Source organism: Bos grunniens, chromosome 18, assembly GCF_055505025.1.
Source record: "Bos grunniens cultivar Pamir isolate PY7600 chromosome 18, Bosgru_T2T1.0, whole genome shotgun sequence".
Classification (NCBI taxonomy): Eukaryota; Metazoa; Chordata; class Mammalia; order Artiodactyla; family Bovidae; genus Bos; species Bos grunniens.
In genome coordinates this window covers 21,278,691-21,289,980 of record NC_141182.1, presented here as the reverse complement: position 1 = coordinate 21,289,980, position 11,290 = coordinate 21,278,691, and the positions used below count along the sequence as shown (strand labels likewise).

Below are 11,290 nucleotides of genomic sequence, written 5' to 3'. Positions count from 1 at the left end.
AGAGCTCTGTTCAGCTGCATGTCTCACACACCTGTGAAGCCAGTCTTGTATTTATATTTCTCCAATTTGCCTGACAAGTTACCTTGGGGAGGCATATAGATTTTACAGATTTTTTTGGTCTCTCCTCTGAAGAATCCAATCCATGGATTAAAGGGGGAGTCCTGGAATCTGTATTTAAATTTTTTTAATTTAAATTTATTATTATTATTATTTGGTTTCAAAGTTATAATGCATGGTTTAAAAGAGAGGAAAGGAAAAAAGAGAGAGAAAGCTGGTTATAGATCTGAGGGAATCTAGGAGGAAGGGCAAATAGAGGGAAAGTAAGGGAGACGACAAGTCTGGGGGAAGTCCAGTGGCCCAAAATCCCAGTTTCCCACCCACAGCCCAGCCCTTGGAGTGAAGAATTAGATCAGTTTTGCACAAGAGTTTTTAAAAAATCAAATCATAACAAAGCTGGTTTGGCTTCTCTTTTGAGTCTCCCAGATTACCGAATGTCTGTCTCTGGCCAGTCGTGTCTCTCCACCAGACACTGTTGGGGCTCTCCTAGGTCTCTGCTTATGTCCCAGTCTGGGGTTTCCAGGAGTGCGAACACGAAGTTAGAGTGAGGCTGCTTCAGGATCTGGCCCTTGTGTCCATCCAGATTCCATAGGGAGTGCAAGGCTCCCAGGGGAGAGAGGGATGGGAGGGGGGCAGACCCTGCCCAGGCAGTCCTCACCGCTGGACAGGGCATCAGACGGCATCCCGAGGGCTCACCCTCCCCTTCCCCTCCACCCCAACTCAGGTGGAGGGGGAGCAGCTGTCACCAGGGCCTATATTGGTGAGGGTTTCGGCTCAGCACAGAACAAACAACAGCGGTGAACCTGAGGGCATCCAGCACTGGAATCAGGTTGAGAAGGGTGGTATCACTGAGATCACTGAACCAGGATTTGATGGGGACGGCATTGTCTGGATGGCTCCTATAAGCCCCTGGGGAGGTATCCAGGATCACAATGCTGGAGAGGTCACTGTGGACTGCAGAGAGGTCCTTGATGTAGCTGCCCCATTCCAAAGTGCAGTGCTGTCTGTAGTATCTCCTCTTGAGAATGCTTCTGCTATTATCCAGTTTATCTGCCACAGCAGAGCCATAAATCTCCATGCTTGTTGTGAACACCACCAACTCGTACCACTGGCTCACCACTTCTAAGAAGAAATCCACATGGGGCCTCTTATGTAGAAAAAACCGGACGGGATGTTTGTCTATTACCACCTTGAGAATGAAGTCAGGAGGCGTTCCAGGCCAGACTGTGGGCCTCAGGACTCCATCATGATGGGAGTGAATAAGTGTCTCATCCAGATCCAGCACCAGGATCTTCCTCTTCACCCGGCTTAGCCAATTCCGGGACGCAGGAGATAAGGGAAGGATGTCATATTTGACAGTTTGGTACTGAATTACCGTGCGGATCTGCCTCTGCAAAAGGTAAATGAAGAAGCTCCAGAGCTTGGCGGCGAAAGCCACGGACTTGCGCAGCCCCAGCAGACACTGAGTCCGCATCATCCCGATGACCCCGGCACCGCTGGCCCCGGGGCCCCAGCGGCCCAGCTCCGCCAGCCCCCCGGGGGCAGCACCCCGCCACCGGGAGGGGGAACAGGGGCCCCCGAGTGGCAGAGGAGCCTGCAGAGAGGGGCACGAAGCGGGAGGCTCACAAAGCCACCCACGACGACGAGGGGAAAGCCCAGCGGAACGGGGAGCTGCGGGACAGGCGTGGGCAGCCCGCAGGGGCCCACATGGGCAGGTAGTGGCACAGACGGCTTTGCCGAGGTTGACGGCGGAGACAGGTTGGGCTATAGTGGGGTCCTCCAAGACGAGGAGGGAAGGGGATGGAGAATTTGGGGAGGAGGCTATGAGGGAGGGGGTTAGGGAGAAGGGAGGGAGGGAGAAGGAAGGGGAAGGGGAAGGGGGGGAAGCGGAGGGTCTATTATTATTTTTAAAATTTTGTCTTTGCTGGGTCATCACTGCAACACACCAGCTCTTCAATGTGGCACACCGGCTTTCTGCAAGTGGGGGCGCCTTCTATTTTTGAGCATGCGCTCTAGAGGGCACAGGCTCAGTAGTTGGAGCCCGTGGGCTGTCCAGTTGCCCGACAGCATGTGCGATCTTAGTTCCCTGACCAGGGATGGAACCCGCGTCCCCAGCATCGGAAGGAAGATTCTTAACCACTGGACCACCAGAGAAGTCCCCTGGAATCTGTATTTTAATTAGGGAAACTGCAATGGGCTGTGCATCCTGGCTCTTTTGAAGGACCGGCTCTGTGCTGAGCGCTGTGTGGATATTTTGGGGGAGGGGAGAGGGGCGAGCCACTAGCCGGTACTTCGCGGGAGTCAAGAGTATGAGTTTTGCAGACTCTCCATCTTCCAAACTCGCTCCCTCCGACACCTCCAGCCCCAGGAATGGGCTCCTTTATTCCCCTGAGTTGGAACTGCCTGAATTTTAAAGCACTGCACGATTTATTCAGAGGAAGTCTTTGAAGAAGGAGTGGGAGCTAGGCCGCAGGATTCTAATCTTGAATATTCAGGGAAAGCAGCATGCCCTATTCAACACGGCTGATCAATAATGAGTGCATTCACACTCTCAATGTGTGCATTATGTACAGATACAAAATATACAATGCCCCCAAAACGGGGAAAGACATTTCTGATGGAATTTTTTTGTTTGGGTTTATAAAAATAACTTGTGGTGCATCAATTACTCTCCATTTCCATGGATACAGGCAATACTTTATTATGTAACTCTACAGCTGTGCCGGTTTTTAATATAAAACCCAGATTTTTTCATCTATTTCTCTTTCATAGTTACTGAACTGAGATAATAACATCTTTTACCTATGAATGTATTCTTTTTTTTTTTTTCACCATCCTGCAAACTCTTATTGATTAGAATTTCATTTTGTGGCTTTTGTAATAAAATCTCCAGTAAATGTTACCATTGCAGGCGGTGGAAGGGCGGAGCGGGAAAGGAGGTCATTCTTTATGTACATTGTGTGTAAATATGCATGTGGAAAGAATGCAGTGTGGGTGTACATGTGGCTTCCAGCTCTAACAAGTGAATGCCTGGGAATTGTCCTGGCTTCCAATTTGTTCTGGGGCAGTTTTCAAATGACTGTTTGCTGCTGCTGCTGCTGCTAAGTCGCTTCAGTCGTGTCTGACTCTGTGCGACCCCAGAGACGGCAGCCCACCAGGCTGTTTATGACATGTTAAAAAAATATTCATTTCCTTTTTTTAAAGAACCTACCACCCTCTTTTCTGAGAGCAAATCTCTTATTTCTGTACTTCTACAATTGGTAATTCACTGTCAGTGTTTTAACTCCCTGAAAGTGTTAATCACTCAGACGTGTCCAACTCTTTGCGACCCCATGGACTGCAGCCCCCCAGGCTCCTCTGTCCATGGGACTTTTCAGGCAAGAATACTGGAGTGGATTGCCATTTCCTTCTCCAGGGGATCTTCCCAACCCAAGGATTGAACCCCGGTTTCCTGCATTGCAGGCAGAATCTTTACTGTCTGAACCACTGCCCTTTAACTCCCTGGTGAAGTGCAAAGTTGATGAACAGCTTGCGGTTCTTTCCAGGTCTCCCTGCACAGCAATGGCCTCCTATCTTCCTAGTGGGGTTGGACTAGTGAGTGCTAGGAAGGGGGAAGGAAGTGAAGATGGAGATGAAGATCCAGGGTGGGCTAAAAAGGGGGCAGATTAGGAGAATAAAGCTGGATAGGATTTGAAGGGCTACTGGGAGGAAACAGACCCTACAGATTATCAGCCATTTGGAACTCTTCCACTGACAATTCAAATTTTTGGTAAACAGGGTTAACTTAAGGGACCAGAAGGGGCCTGAAGGGTCTGACAACTCGTTACCATCGTATGTGAAAAACTGCACGCTTGTGAGTATGCGCAGTTTGGGAGGAAAGGGTCTGTTACCTGTAGATTTGGGGGTGGCTGCCTGGCTTGCAACAAATCCTGGAGAGCTCACTTCCTCTTTTAGTGACAGAGCCCTCAAAGAGAGTGAAAGTGAAAGTGGCTCAGTCATGTCCGACTGTTTGTGACCCCATGGACTACACAGTCCATGGAATTCTCCAGGCCAGAATACTGGAGTGGGTAGCCTTTCCATTCTCCAGGGCTTTTCCCAACCCAGGTCTCTTGCACTGCAGGCAGATTCTTTACCAACTGAGCCATAAGGGAAGTCAAAGAGAGTGGGGGAGAGTTAAGCCATCTATCACCATCCTGGTGACAGTAATTGACCTAAGAGGTGGGCACCTGACCCGAGCTGGGCCAGTTAGAATGCTTCCCTGGGAGTTTTCCAAGTCAACTAGTAGGAAAGTGCTCATTCCCATTTTTGGGTGATGGAACGAGGATTTAGCCATGATCTCCACCATATGGCAAAAATCCATCTGCAATAAGAGGGAATATTTAAATGATTAATGAATTCACAAGATCACTACAGAACAGAAGAAAATGACAGGATATCATGGGGTCGTCCATGTTGGGCCTTTCCCCACATCTCTGTGGTCTTCTCTCTCAGGAGGAGTCAGATGCACGGAAATTCTGGTTCTATGGTTTTTCTTTTCAAAGGAGCCTTGGTATTGCAATTTTCCCAATCTCTAAAGTGGTCAGAATAATTTAAGCCCTACCTACTTCATTGAGGTATTGTGGGGACCTAATGAGATCTTTACAATTAAATGCTGTTTGTACACTCCCAGGAGTTATACCTGGACCTGTGGTGTCATGTCTTGGTCTGAGATGGCAAGCATGCACAAATGATGTCAGTGTTCTTTTTCTCTGCTTCTGGTTCACTTCAGTTCAGTTCAGTCGTTCAGTCGTGTCTGACTCTTTGCGACCCCATGAATCCCAGCACGCCAGGCCTCCCTGTCCATCACCAACTCCTGGAGTTCACTCAAACTCACGTCCATGGAGTCAGTGATGCCATCCAGCCATCTTATCCTCCATCGTCCCCTTCTCCTCCTGCCCCCAATCCCTCCCAGCATGAGACTCTTTTCCAGTGAGTCAACTCTTTGCATGAGGTGGCCAAAGTACTGGAGTTTCAGCTTTAGCATCATTCCTTCCAAAGAAATCCCAGGGCTGATCTCCTTCAGAATGGACTGGTTGGATCTCCTTGCAGTCCAAGGGACTCTCAAGAGCCTTCTCCAACACCACAGTTCAAAAGCATCTGGTAGATCTGTTGATCCTAGCACTGCTTCTGGCTCAACTTGGATAGAACCTCATAATCTTTTTCAGCACAATTTTCCATACAGCCTCCACCACTAATTAGATTTGGCATGTAAAATAAAACCTATTTGTGGTCTCTGATCTAGCCTCTCACATGAGCTGATATTAGGGTTGCAGCCTGGAGATCAATTTCCCAACTGATCATAGGGGAAGGGATAAAGATATAATGATATGTTGCCACCATTTTGAAAAGGACAAAATGGTGTAACTGTTAGGAAGACATAAACAGGTATTTGGGGGTTAGGAGAAAGGAACCGTCATCTTAGCTGTTTAAACATCGTTAATAACAGAGAGCAGAAAGGTGAGTGAAAATCATTCTAATTACTTCCCTGCAGCATCCCAGGTTGTGAGCCTAATACTGAACAATTTGACAAGTCGGTACAGGACACATTGTAAGTCGTTATCACTTTTTGCTTCTGGGAATTTAAGAATGTGAGACTATAAGAACAACCTGATGTAGAGGGACATAAAACAAATGAAAAAAAATTCACTTAAAAATAACTTTTGAGTAGTTGCAGAGAACTGCATGTGTATTTCTGTTGGTATGTTTACCCAGAAGTGAGCAACCTTATACACTGTAGGAGACCTGGGGTCGATCCCTAGGTTGGGGAGATCCCCTGGAGCTATGCAAAACTACAGCTCCATCAACAACTGGCCGGAGGACAAGTGGCATCTAGGCGGGGGCCTGAAACTTCAGTGATCATCAGGCACAGACCCATGGCAACTGCGTCATCTCAGGCCCTCCTCAGCTTGTCTGTGGCTTTGAAGAATTGGACAGAAATAAGTACCTAATTTCTACAGTGGCCTTTAAGCCACTACCAACCCCCTCGAAGGCTTGGGCTCAATGTCTTCTGGGTGCCTACACACCAAGACTCCCAGACTATGACTGGTTGAGTCAGAGCTGGATTCCTCACCCAAGACGAGCCAATAGGATCTTCTTTCCTCACTTTTAGAATTAAATGAATGGACCTCTAGCAGGTATTATTGGATCTAGCAGGCTATTTGGATGCCAAGGATAAGCAATTGGGATGGGCTACTTGCAAGCAGAGCAGAGCAACCTTCTGGAAATGGATGTGGTGGAGGCTTTGGTTCTTCTTTCTTAAAACAAAGCCCTTGTCATTCCAGCTAGCTTAACTGGACTTCTGTTCTCTGCCAGGAACCCTGTGCTGACCCCAACTGCTCCCCCAAATCTGGGATGTGCACCTCCATGGCGCACAAGCTGATATTTAGATGGCAGGAGAGATGATTTTCCGTAGTACAGACTTTTAAGACATCCCCATCGATTTCTATCACGAGAAGGAAATTCCCTTTCAGCCCTTTTGAGGATCTCAGTTTGGTGCTTGTCTTTTACACCTAAGACTTGCTAATTTCCTATTTCAACAAAGAGAGGATTGGGCTTAGGCTAAGAGCCTTCAGCAGTCAATGTTATCTTGCTAGAATTTAATAATATTATCTTGCATTTGGTTTTAGGGTGCCTTCTTTTATGGCAGGTGATCTTATTTTTCCATTGCCCTCATTCTGACACACAGAAGACACAAGGGATATTAGAAAGATTGCTGTTGTTTAAAACCAGTTAAGTTTAGGTTTGTTACATAGCAATAGATAATGGGAACAGAACCCATGACAGATAATTCAATAGAGGGCAATTTACATAGAGAACCAAATAGAAAAATGTTGGAAGGGCTGAAAGTGTTCATAAGGGATGGTACAGCCACTCAGATTTAGTAAGGGCAGGAAGTCACTTCTGCTCATAGGGCTGGAGGGACAAAGAAGGTAGGAAGTGTTACTGGTGCCCAGGAGAAGGGCCACCTGGCAGGAGCTGGAGCCATGGTAGAGAAATCTGGTGCCACAGGGAATTTTGTTCAGTATCCTACTCTATGTGACCCCATGGACTGCAGCAAGCCAGACTTTAGAGTCCGAAGCGAGGAGTGGTATAAACATTTTAGCTTCTTCCCTTCTCCCACCATGCAATCTTTTTTTGGGTTTCTCATGAGACTCTCACCAGAAACCTGTTGCTAAGGAACATGACTGCCATAATTTGCTGAGGTCAGTTCCCTGGGATACAGAAGAAGGCAGGGCAGGAGGTCTTAGAGTAAAGGGGACCAGACTTCCCTGCTGGTTCAGCAGCTAAGACTCTGTACTCCCAATGCAGGGGGCTTGGGTTTGATCCCTGGTCAGGGAGCTAGATCCCACATGCCACTACTGAAGATCCGGCATGCTGCAATGAAGATCGGAGCTCTGAGTGCCACAACTAAGAACCTGTGCAGATGAACAAAAAACAAAAAGAGTAAATGGGGTGAGTGACCAGCACTCAGGGTCATGTGACACAAACTAAGGCAAAGTCCTTCCAAGGAACTGCTGAAGGCACTGGGCTTAGAATGAAATCGAGGACGAGAAAGGCATGTGGAGTGCCACATATTGTGTGCCCCTTCAAGCTGTGCATATGCCACCCCTGATTCCTAAAAGTATGCCTTAATCTAACCACAGTGTACTGATAACAAACAGGACCCTTATTAGTTGCAAGTGGCTCATTTTTCTCAAATGTCCAGGGTGAAAAGGCCCCAGACACAGATGTGTGCAGAGGTTCCACCATGTCATCAGGTGACTGTGTCTGTCCATCTCTCACTCTCTGCTCCTCTGTCTTCATCCTCAGGGGCAGCCTGACAACCAGCGGCTCTGGACTTGCAACCATTGGCTGAGCAGGCCCAGGGAAAGTTCAGCACCTCTTTCTCAACAGTTCCAGCTAAAGTTCCAGACTTGAGCTTGATTGGCCTGACTTAGGTCCAGTGTCCATGTCTGCACTGCCCACCAGGGCCAGGAAAGTGGAATACGCTGGTGGTGTCTGTCAGTGTGCCCATCAACGGAGGCAGGAAACCAAGTCAGGCGAGTCAGAGGTCAGCCTCACTTGACCGGAAGGACAATTTGCTTGAATTAAGGTGCTTGTCCCCAGAAGAGGGGATGCTGGGTGGGTATAAATAATTGATGTCTCATCAAACCCTTCCAGCACTTCTATTATCTGCTATGTTTCTATTTCCCTGTGTCCCTTCTATTCAGGTAAATGTTATGCCTTATTCATCTCTGTATCCCAACAGCATCTGGAATGGTACTAGCGACCAGGTAAGCACTCAGTGAATGTTTGTGGAATTGGATTGAGGTGTAAGCATTTGCAGTCTTCCTAGGTGATGCTAGTGGAAAAGAATCCACCTGCCAATGCAGGAGGTGCAGGAGATGTGGGTTCAGTTCCTAGATCAGTTAAGATCTGATGAAGAAGGAAATGGCAACCTACTCCAGTATTCTTCCCTGGAGAATCCCATAGACAGAGGAGCCTGGAAGGCTGCAGTCCATAGGGTTGCAAAGAGTCAGACTCCACTGAAGTGAAGTAATTATGCATTTATTTCTAGAGCACAATGGGTATTTTCCATACCCTGGAGGGTGTGGGGGACTGGATTTCTTGTATTTTTCTCTACAGTGGGTGGGTGGTAGGCAGAAGAGAGGGCGGCAATATTGGCCCAAACACACCTTTTTTGCATCTCAGAATCTTTCCCGGGCTACCAGGTCTCCTGGGGACTCTGGCCAACCCAGCTGAGAGCTCATCTCCATTTACTACAAATTAGAAAACCAGCATTTTCCTTTCAGTTGGCCTGAGGCACAATCTTTCCCTTCCAATTTGAATTGCATATATAAGTGCCATGTCTTCCCATTGGATGTGTAAGGACTATCTGACACTTCAGTTGTTTTTCTCATTTTTCAGATTTAAAAGAGAAAACACATTTTAGAGGCCAATTGGTATTGTAGCCCCTTTTGGAAAGTACTGTCAGCATCACACTGCAAAACCAAAGTTCTTCAATTACTCTGCACAAATTAACTTCTGATTAGTCTTTGCACAGAGCCGCCATGGAAGCCCAGACTCCTTCAGTCTTTGGCTTGCAAGACAATCTCCCAACTCAACAGAACCATCAAGGAGCCTGTTTATAACAGTGCCATTAAAAATGAAGCTCTGTCAAGAATCCTTGATAATAGTGTTGGAAACTGTATTCACAAGGATTTTTTAAAACGACTGGATGGTTTTTTAAAAAGGCAATGAAACACTTTTAAGGAACTCTAATGTAATAAATCAATCATAATCCCTCTGACTTGACTACACTGTCTTCATATTTATTGTAGCATATGGAAAACCTCAATTCTTTCCTATCTCCTCCTCCCCACCACTGCAACATTTGAGAAGACATCTAGGTAGAACATATTTATATTTTAAGAGATTTATACTTGCTTTTAGTATTATTTTTAATTTTTATTTTTTATTGGAGTAGAGTTGATTTATGATGTTGTATTAGTTTCAGGTCTACAGCAAGGTTATGTGCAGTGAACATATATATCTCCATTCTTTTTCAGATTATTTTCCCCTATAGGTTATTACAGAATATTCCCTGTGCTATACAGTAGGTCCTTATTGATTATCTATTTTGTTTTCTATTTATTAACAATTTTTAAGTTAGTTGATTTGTTTTTGCTGCTGGAGGGTTTTCTCCAGTTGCAGCCGTGGCTTCTCTCGCTGTGCAGCTGCCACCTGCTCTAACAGATAATGAGCTTCCCAGGTGGCGCTGTGGTGAAGAACTTGCCTGCCGAGGTAGGACATGCAAGAGATGAGGGTCCAATCCCTGTGCCAGGAAGATCCCCAGGAGGAGAGCATGGCAACCCACTCCAATATTCTTCCCTGGAGAATCCCATGGACAAAGGAGCCTGGCAGGGGTGGGCTACAGTCTATAGGGTCTCAAAGAGTCCACGTGACCAAAGCATCTGAGTATGCACACATGCATAACAGGTAATACCCCTTATTTTGTTTATTGTTTTAACACAACAAAACTTTATTTCTCCAATACATAATAGTCAACTTCGGCTGTTCCTAATTGTGCTTTTATTTTAAAAGTTATTCTGTTGCGATATGATTGATATTTAAACATATGTACATATTTTAATGTGTATACATGGGCATATGTTTACACCCAGGAAGGCACCACTACCATCGACATCATAAACATATCCCTCACCTCTCAAAATTCCCTCTCACTTTTATTATTAGCAGTAATAATAGTAATAATAATAATAGTAGTAGTAGTAGTAAATACACAACACGAGAAATACTCTCTTAGCAACTTTCAAGTATTTAACAAAGAATTGTTAACTATAGAGACTGCTGAATAATAGATCTCCAGAACTTATTCATTTTACTTTTCTGAAACTTTGTACCTTTAACCACCACATCTCATCACCAGTCAGTCCTAAAGGAAATCAATCCTGAATATTCACTGGAAGGACTGATGCTGAAGTTGAAGCTCCAATACTTTGGCTACATGATGCAAAGAGCCGACTCATTGGAAAAGACCCTGATGCTGGGAAGAATTGAAGGCAGGAAGAGAAGACAGAGGATGAGAGGGCTGGGTGGCATCATGGACTCAATGGACATGAGTTTGAGCAAGCTCTGAAAGATGGTGAAGGACAGAGAAGCCTGGTGTGCTATAGTCCATGGGGTCGCAAAGAGTCGGACATGATTGAGGGAGTGTCAACAGCGACTACCATCACCTCTCTATGTCTCCCTCCTCCTAGTTTTGGTAACCATTATTCCACTCTCTGCTTCTATTGGTTCAGCTCTTTAAGATCCACATATAAGTGAGATCATATGGGATTTATTAATGTCTTTCTGTGTCTGGCTTACTTCACTTAGCATAATGCCCTCTGGATTCACCCACGTTGTTGCAAATGAAAGGATTTCCTTTTCTAAGGCTCAGTGATATTCCATTGTATGCATATACCACATTATTTTCATCTAATTATCCATCAACAAACCCATAGTTTGTTTCTAATTTTTTATTCTTACCAGTTTGAGAAAAATTGACATACGTCACTGAATAAGGTGTACGGCATGATGATTTGATTGACACATATTGTGTAATGATTATCTTAATAGGCTCAGCTAACATCCAACATCTCATACGGGTACAATATAAAGAAAAGAAAGAAGAAAAGAGACAAAAAAGAAA

At 45.7% G+C, this 11,290-nt stretch overlaps 1 pseudogene across 1 annotated transcript; it reads right to left on the bottom strand.

Moving 5' to 3' along the window:
- Positions 1-201: 201 nt before the first annotated feature.
- LOC147353211 (CTD nuclear envelope phosphatase 1 pseudogene) lies at positions 202-1,534 on the bottom strand (annotated as a pseudogene). Its single transcript, XR_015145459.1, has one exon. The product of XR_015145459.1 is annotated as a CTD nuclear envelope phosphatase 1 pseudogene (transcript).
- Between the last annotated feature and the right edge of the window lie 9,756 nt (positions 1,535-11,290).